Source organism: Galeopterus variegatus, unplaced genomic scaffold, assembly GCF_000696425.1.
Source record: "Galeopterus variegatus unplaced genomic scaffold, G_variegatus-3.0.2 Scaffold1977, whole genome shotgun sequence".
Classification (NCBI taxonomy): domain Eukaryota; kingdom Metazoa; phylum Chordata; class Mammalia; order Dermoptera; family Cynocephalidae; genus Galeopterus; species Galeopterus variegatus.
This window is the reverse complement of record NW_007728088.1, coordinates 192123-199547: the sequence shown is the minus strand read 5'-3', so window position 1 is coordinate 199547 and position 7425 is coordinate 192123. Positions and strand designations below refer to the sequence as shown.

The 7425-nt window shown below is 45.7% G+C and overlaps 1 pseudogene; it reads right to left on the bottom strand.

The window, feature by feature from the left end:
- Nucleotides 1-6415: 6415 nt before the first annotated feature.
- LOC103596301 lies at nucleotides 6416-7209 on the bottom strand (annotated as a pseudogene).
- Between the last annotated feature and the right edge of the window lie 216 nt (nucleotides 7210-7425).

The window sequence follows — 7425 nt, the reverse complement described above, 5'->3', positions numbered from 1 at the left end:
CTGTTTTTTTTTTTTTCTTTCGTCTTTTTGTGGGTGTGTTTATGGAGGGATTTTTTTCTGGTTCCGGCGGGGGGGGGGGGGGGGGGTGAGGGGCTTTTTTTTTTGTCCTTTTTGAGACCGGCCCACCACGCTCAGCCAGTGAGCGCACCGGCCATCCCTATATAGGATCCAAACCCACGCGGGGGGGGGGGGGGGGGAGCACTGTTGCACTCCCAGCGCCGCACTCTCCCAAGTGCACCGCGGGCTCAGCCCCTGGGGGGCATTTTCAAAATATGAGTAGAATGTATAAAATTATGTTGCAAGATGTGCTCTTTCCTAATTGGGGAATGATCCAAAGTCATAAGGTTGATATCTAATTTCAGAGAGGGCATGTCCTTTATGAAGAAACCAGCCCCTTTAAAGACAGTTGTTATGGGCCGGCCCATGGCTCACTCGGGAGAGTGTGGTGCTGATAACGCCAAGGCCCCGGGTTTGGATCCCATATAGGGATGGCCGATTAGCTCACTGGCTGAGTGTGGTGCTGACAACACCAAGTCAAGGGTTAAGATCCCCTTACCGGTCATCTTTATAAGAAAAAAAAAAAAAGAAAAGGAGAGTGTGGTGCTGATAAGGACAGTTGTTAGTGGAGAAGAAAGGTATTATGTATTGTCAGGATGTAAAAGGGATTTCTGTTGCCAGCTGTAACATGGGAGCCCCAAATCTGAAAGGGCACTTGCGTAGTGTTTACCTATTCTGAAGAAATCACCCAGAGGTCCAGCAGGTAAAGACACTGGTTTGTTACACCCACGAGAGGCCCTGAGGGCAGCCAGTCAGTAAGAAGTCTGCACCAGCACAGAGCGCACACAGCAGTTATATAGTTAATAGATCAAAGTAAGAATATAAATCATTTTCACATGCAAGCTCTCAACCAGCTAATGTAAATCATTTTCACATACTTAGTGTTCTGCTTCTTCCATCATCCTATTTATCAAAAGGGGACGTGACTTTCCTTAGATAACCACGTGGCCAGGAACAATCCACCCAGGAAGCAGGCAGGGGAACTCTGGTATGCAAGGGAGGGGGGAATAGGGCTACGTCCAGAATCTACCCTATTCCATCCTCGCAATCTTCGTGTCACATTAATTTTCTGTGTATCCCCTAGGGTGTAGTAATGTGTTGCACATTGCATCCACAAATACTATACACCCACAGCCACATCCATTCAGTCTAATTTACTGATTGCATTGTCCATGGCAGGCCCAATGTGCAGATACTGGGAACTCTGAATGGACCCTGCAGGCTGATCTATTATGTACTTGGGCCAGGGTCGTAGCCCATTGTAGATAGGTGTTCCCCATGGTCATACTAGGGATGATAAGAAAAATGTTTAACAGGTACTAAAAACAGTAGGTCATATTTATCAGGTATCACATAAGCAACAGTTTTATCCTGAGATAATATAGTAACACTGAGGCGAGGCTTCCCCAGCTTAGCATACCAAGCTCCATCAGGCCCAGGGGCTATCTTATCTATGAGAGGAGCAGGGAGGACCCGAGAACTCCATAGAGAAACAATAGTCCCTTTCTGTATAATCTGGTCTATGGGGTTGTAATAACAGGGAGCACCTGTGAGGTTCAGTTTGAATTTCCCAGGGCCAAAGGAGTGGATTCACTCCATGTACTATATCTTGAGGGGCTGGCAACCACAAGGTGTTTTCACTTCCCCACTGAGGTCTTAGTAAAATCTCTATAGTCTTAATTTTTAGTCTTATAGCCGCTGTCCAAGGCTGCATCAATGTGTCCAGCAGGGAGGGGCATCCAGATCTGAGCCTCTCATTCAATGTTCTTAGGGATTCTGCTAACCTCGTTGTCCACCCCTGCAGAGTGTGCTGTTCCATCTTCAAGGCCTCCTTAAGCATTTCGTTGTATCTTTTGATGAGGCCTACTGCAGGTGGATTATAGGGAAAACTTCCAAGTGATGTTATGGGCATCAGCCCATGGTTGTATCTGTCATCCAGTGAAATGAGTGCCTTGATCACTCTCAGTGACTGCAGGTGTCCCACAGGTGGCCATGAGCTGCACCAGTCCTCTAATCGTAGTTCTTTGGGTGGCCTGTTTGCTGGGGTAAGCTTGCAGAATACCTGTACAGGTGTCTGCACAGATTAATATGGAACGAGACCCCTCTGATAAGAGAAGTGGCCCTATATAGTCTATTTGCCAATGATTTAGGGGTGCATCTCCCCTATGCACCTGTCCCATCTCTTGAGGAAGGTTACACAGATATCATTCTGCACAGACAGGACAGTTCTGACAGGTAATCACAATATCAGCACACTGGATCAGAAGCCACCAGGCTTTGGCCACTTCCCATAGTGTCTTTTGTCCAGTGTGTTTCCTTTTCTTATGTAACCAGGCAGCCACATCTTCAGCAGGGGCTTCCTCCAGCCATCTCATATGGGCCAGGGCATCAGTCTCTTCATTGCCCGGACTGCCTAGCTTGTGCCCAGACACACGGTACACAGCCACTGATTTATGTTGGCTGACAGCATACATATCTTGCCACAGGTCTTGACCCCACAGGGGCTTATTCATGATTAACCAGTCCTGTTTTGTCCATTGGGCAGCCACAGCATGAGACCCTTAAAAACTGCCCAACTGTCAGTATAGATGATTACTGGGCCTTTCTCTTTAGCTGTCACCATCCATACTACTCACAGTTCAGCCCATTGGCTACTTTGCCCAGTGCCATTATCCATCCAGCAATCGGTAATGCAGTCCTTACTGTCATGGCTGCTTGTCTGGTGACTGGTTCTGTGGTTAGCAATGCTTGATAGTGTTTACTTGTTGTTCTATGGGGCTATATCAGGCCTCTGCTCCTTTCCTTGTCTAGGACCAAAACCCCATGGGACGCCAGCTTTCCCCTGTCATTGTTATAACCCCCAAGCATAGACCTTCTGGGAAATATTTACATCCAATTCACAGGGTAGTGCTGGATTTAGAACTCCCTATGCATGCACTCCTCTACTGCTGCTTTTGCAGAACTGAGAGCAGCTTGGCACTCAGAAGTCCCATCCCATTGTGCTCCATTTTTTTACTAGCTTGTATAGGGGCCTCATTAGCTAAATGGGAAATGAACACCCTCCAGTATCCTGACAATCCTAGAAATTCCTGTAATTGTTTAACAGTAGTCGGCACAGGGTATGCCTGAATCTGGTCTATTACTGTGGACAGCATTACTTTTGTCTTACCAGGCCAGATAGCATCCAAGAATTTCACAGATAACCCAGGTCCCTGGACCTTGGTTTGGTTTATAACCCATCCTCTTTTGTAGGTGAGCAATAAGAGATGGTGTGGCCTCTTCCAAATTGGCAAGAGAATAAGAGGTTAACATAATATCATCAATCTAATGGAATAGTCTCACTGATGGAGGTGCTGTCCATTTTTCCAAATCTTCAGTGACCATTCCATAACAGATGGTAGACTATGCAGGTAGCCCAACAGCAATACCATGAATGTCCAGTGGCGTCCTTCCACGTGAAGGTGACTATCTGGATGGATATCAATACTAAAGAAAGCATTAGCCAAATCTGAAACAGCATAGCTCAACATGGGGCCTCCAGTTGACAGAGCCCACATTTCCTCTGTCCAAGGAAGCACAAAATCTTTCTTGTCTCCCTCTGGAGGAGCACTTGGTTCCTCCTGAAGTGCACTGAAGAGGTCTCCCATAAAGGGCGGCTTCATGAAGTCCTTCATCTGCAGCTCTGCCTGCCCTCCCCCTGGAAGAGACCATTCCCTTATCAGATGCACCTCCAGCCGTTTTTCAAGCAGGTGCTGGAATCATTTCTCTTTGGGCAGCTGTTGCCACAATTAGAGCAATGTTTCATTCCGCTGCTTATCTATTTTTGTGGATCGACCCCTGCCTTAGTTAGGACCACCCGCAGCTGTTTTCTAGTAATCTTAACTGGCTCCTCTCACTTTCCTTTTCTCCTCTTTTCCCTTTTGGTGTTGCTTCCTTCACTTTGTGGATCCCTTTCTTCTCTTGTATAATTTTTAAACAAGCCTTTCTCTCTAGCCTTGACTCTTCTTTCAACCTGTGTCCTCGGCTCCACGACTCAATTTCCTTCTTGGTCACTAACCTAAGCCCCGAGAGGAGCAACCATTGCCACCGCAGCAGCAACAGCCTTGTATTCCTTTTCCTTCTGAATACCTCCTCTTTCCTCGACTGCCTCCAATGCCTCCAGCAGTCCTGCTGGCATCTTCAGGGCATCCTCGTATTCCTGCGGCAGTCCTCAGCTATCTACCAAGCTGGCGACATTGGAGCACACTGAACCAGTGACCCACCCAGGTATTTCCTCCTGCAACATTCCTTTTGTCCACCAGCTGTTTACCAGGCTGGTGACATTGGACCACATTGAACAAGTGGCCCACCCAAGTATTTCCCCCTGTGATATTCTTCTCATCCCCTCTGTCTCTCCTGCAGCCACTTCAGTGGGGAGTTTCTCTGGAATATGCTTCTTACTATGCCAATTATAATGCAGGAGCCTCACATCTGAGAGGGCTTTCGTAGAGTGTTTACCTGTTCCGAAGAAATCACCCGGAGGTCCAGCAGGTAGAGACACTGGTTTATTAGACTTCTGGGAGGCACCGATGGCGGCCAGTCAGTAAGAAGTCTGCACTGCCACAGGGTGCACACAGCAATTATATAGTTAACAGATCAAAGTAAGAATGTAAGTAATTTTTGGTTTTCCTGTGCAGGCCCTCAAATAGCTACTGTAAATCATTTTCACATGGTGTCCTGCTTTTTCCAGTATTCTGTTTATCTAAAGGGGACACGCCTTTTCTTGGATAACCACTTTGGCCGGGGCAATCCCCCCAGGGAGGAGGGAGAGGTATGCTGGTATGCAAGGGAGTGGGGACTAGGGCTATGTCCGGCATCTGCCCTACACTAGCCCTCAGTGAGCTATAGAGATTCAGGGGTTGTCTGGGCTCACGATGAACTTTTTATATAGAATTGGCAGAGGGTAGACTAGGGGTTATCAGGATGTAAGGGAGAAGAGAGGTCTACCAGGAAGAAAGGCTGTGATCTTATAAGTGAAAAGGACATATGAAAAAACTTTTACTCAGGTGTAACAGTATTGAAAAATAGGGAGGAAAAGGGCCAGCCCGTGGCTCACTTGGGAGAGTGTGGTGCTGATAACACCAAGTCAAGGGTTAAGATCCCAAAGGGCCAGCCCGTGGCTCACTTGGGAGAGTGTGGTGCTGATAACACCAAGTCAAGGGTTAAGATCCCCTTACCGGTCATCTTTAAAAAAAAATAATAAATAAAACCTAGGGAGGATATATGGAAACCCAAAAGATTTAACAAAGAAGTCAAGCAATGATCTCAGAAGTAGCTTGGTCTCCCCCAGAGAAAGCCAAAGTTCAGGAAAATGTTGAAAGGTACCCTGTGAAAAAAGCAAATAAAGAGGACTAGGGTGAGGGGAGGGAGGCGCCAAGTGTGCGCAATTTAAGGAGGAAAGCGCTCACTCTCAGGGTCCTGCAAGGACAGGTGTGTATCAAATATAACATTCCTACAATTCAATCTTTTTATTTTTTCTGACACATGGATAAAAATTTATTTATATACCAAAGGGAAAATCAATATTCACTTAATCAATATTCACTTAAGGCTGCTGAGTCCATATTTCCAAGAGTGAAGGTGTTTAATTTACTATACACCTTTAAAAGGCTTCAAATAGGGGCCGGCCCGTGGCTCACTCGGGAGAGTGTGGTGATGATAACACCAAGGCGACAGGTTCGGATCCCATATAGGGATGGCCGGTTCGCTCACTGGGTGAGCGTGGTGCTGACAATACCAAGTCAAGGGTTAAGATCCCCTTACCAGTCATCTTTTAAAAAAAAATAAAATAAATAAATAAATAAATAAATAAAAGGCTTCAAATAAAATATAGCTATGAATATACATAAAGAATTCAGATGGGCCAGCCCGGTGGCGCACTGGAGAGTGTGCCATTTGGGAGTGCAGCGGCGCTCCCGCCGAGGGTTCAGATCCCATGTGGAGACCGGTTCCCGCTCACTGGCTGAGCGCGGTGCAGGTGCAACACTGAGGGTTGCGATCCCGTTGCCGGTCCCCGGTACGGGCGCGACACTGAGGGTTGCGATCCTGTTACCGGTCAGTAAAAAAGACAAAAAGGAGAAAAAAAAAAAGAATTCAGATTATACAACCCTTTGGGTAATTAATGGTCATAATAATATAGGAAGTATAATTTAAAAAAAGCAGACTTCTAGGAGTCCTAACTGTAGTTTACTTGAGAGTATGGATAATCAGTACCAACTTTATTTACCAAGTTGTAAGAGGCAATTGTAAACAAACAGGATCAATCTGTGTAACTTTAAAAAATTAATCTGAAGTTGCTATAAGCCGTATAAAATTGATATTATTCTTCCAGTTCTCCCAAAAGCTCTATAAAATCAGTGACATACCATTTGACGTTGTCCTTTATTTGTTGCCTGATCACGTTTCCTCCAGATCCAATGAAAACATCAGCAGGAGGACAGCCTCTCATGCTGGTAGCTCCATCGCCAATCGTGACTATTTTCCTAAAATGAAAATTTTCATTTAAAAGTTTAATAACTTTTCTTTTCCCACAAGACTTGGCTGTTGGCTGTGTCTCATCAAAACCTATATATTCAAGGGCTGGCCCGTGGCTCACTTGGGAGAGCGTGGCGCTGACAACACCTAGTCATGGGTTAAAATCCCCTTACTGGTCATCTTAAAAAAAAAAAACCCTACATATTCACCATTAAAGCAGAATTTCAGCCTACTGACAAATATATTGATTGCTGGGATATTGAGCTTTGAAGCTACACGCTCTACAGTGTTCCTAAAGCCACCAGACATGGGGAAAACCTGAACATTTTGCTCTTATAGGTGATTACCAGTTCCTTTATGCTGGGGGTCAGGTCTGGGGGGTGCTCTGCTATTAGCTTTTGCACCTGCTCCCTGAAGGCTGGATCAGCACTTAATGCTCAGTGAAAGCAGCTTTGAAGGGCAACCCCCGCCCATTGCTTGCCGAGTCAGTCCTGACACGGCATACTCAACTCTACAGAGTCTGGCCAGCTCATCAATGCCCTCTTCTCTGACGACTGTGTTATCAACATCAAAACACACTGCATCAGCTGAGCAGAAAAGTTACCTCAACTCTGAATGGGAGACCATCCTTGGAAGAATTTTCTTCGTTTCTGACCTTGAGTCCCTAAGAGTCCATATTACCTAAGGCAGAAAATGATCTTGCTAATTTAAGGCAAGCTTAATAAAATTTACTTATATCTCAATTTGTGCTTAAAATATATTATGTTTAAGTTTGTTTCTACTTGGTCCTTCTTCCATTTGGAGTTTATACTCCTGGGTGGGGTAAATGCTACCATAGTGGTTGTGGGCATGAGG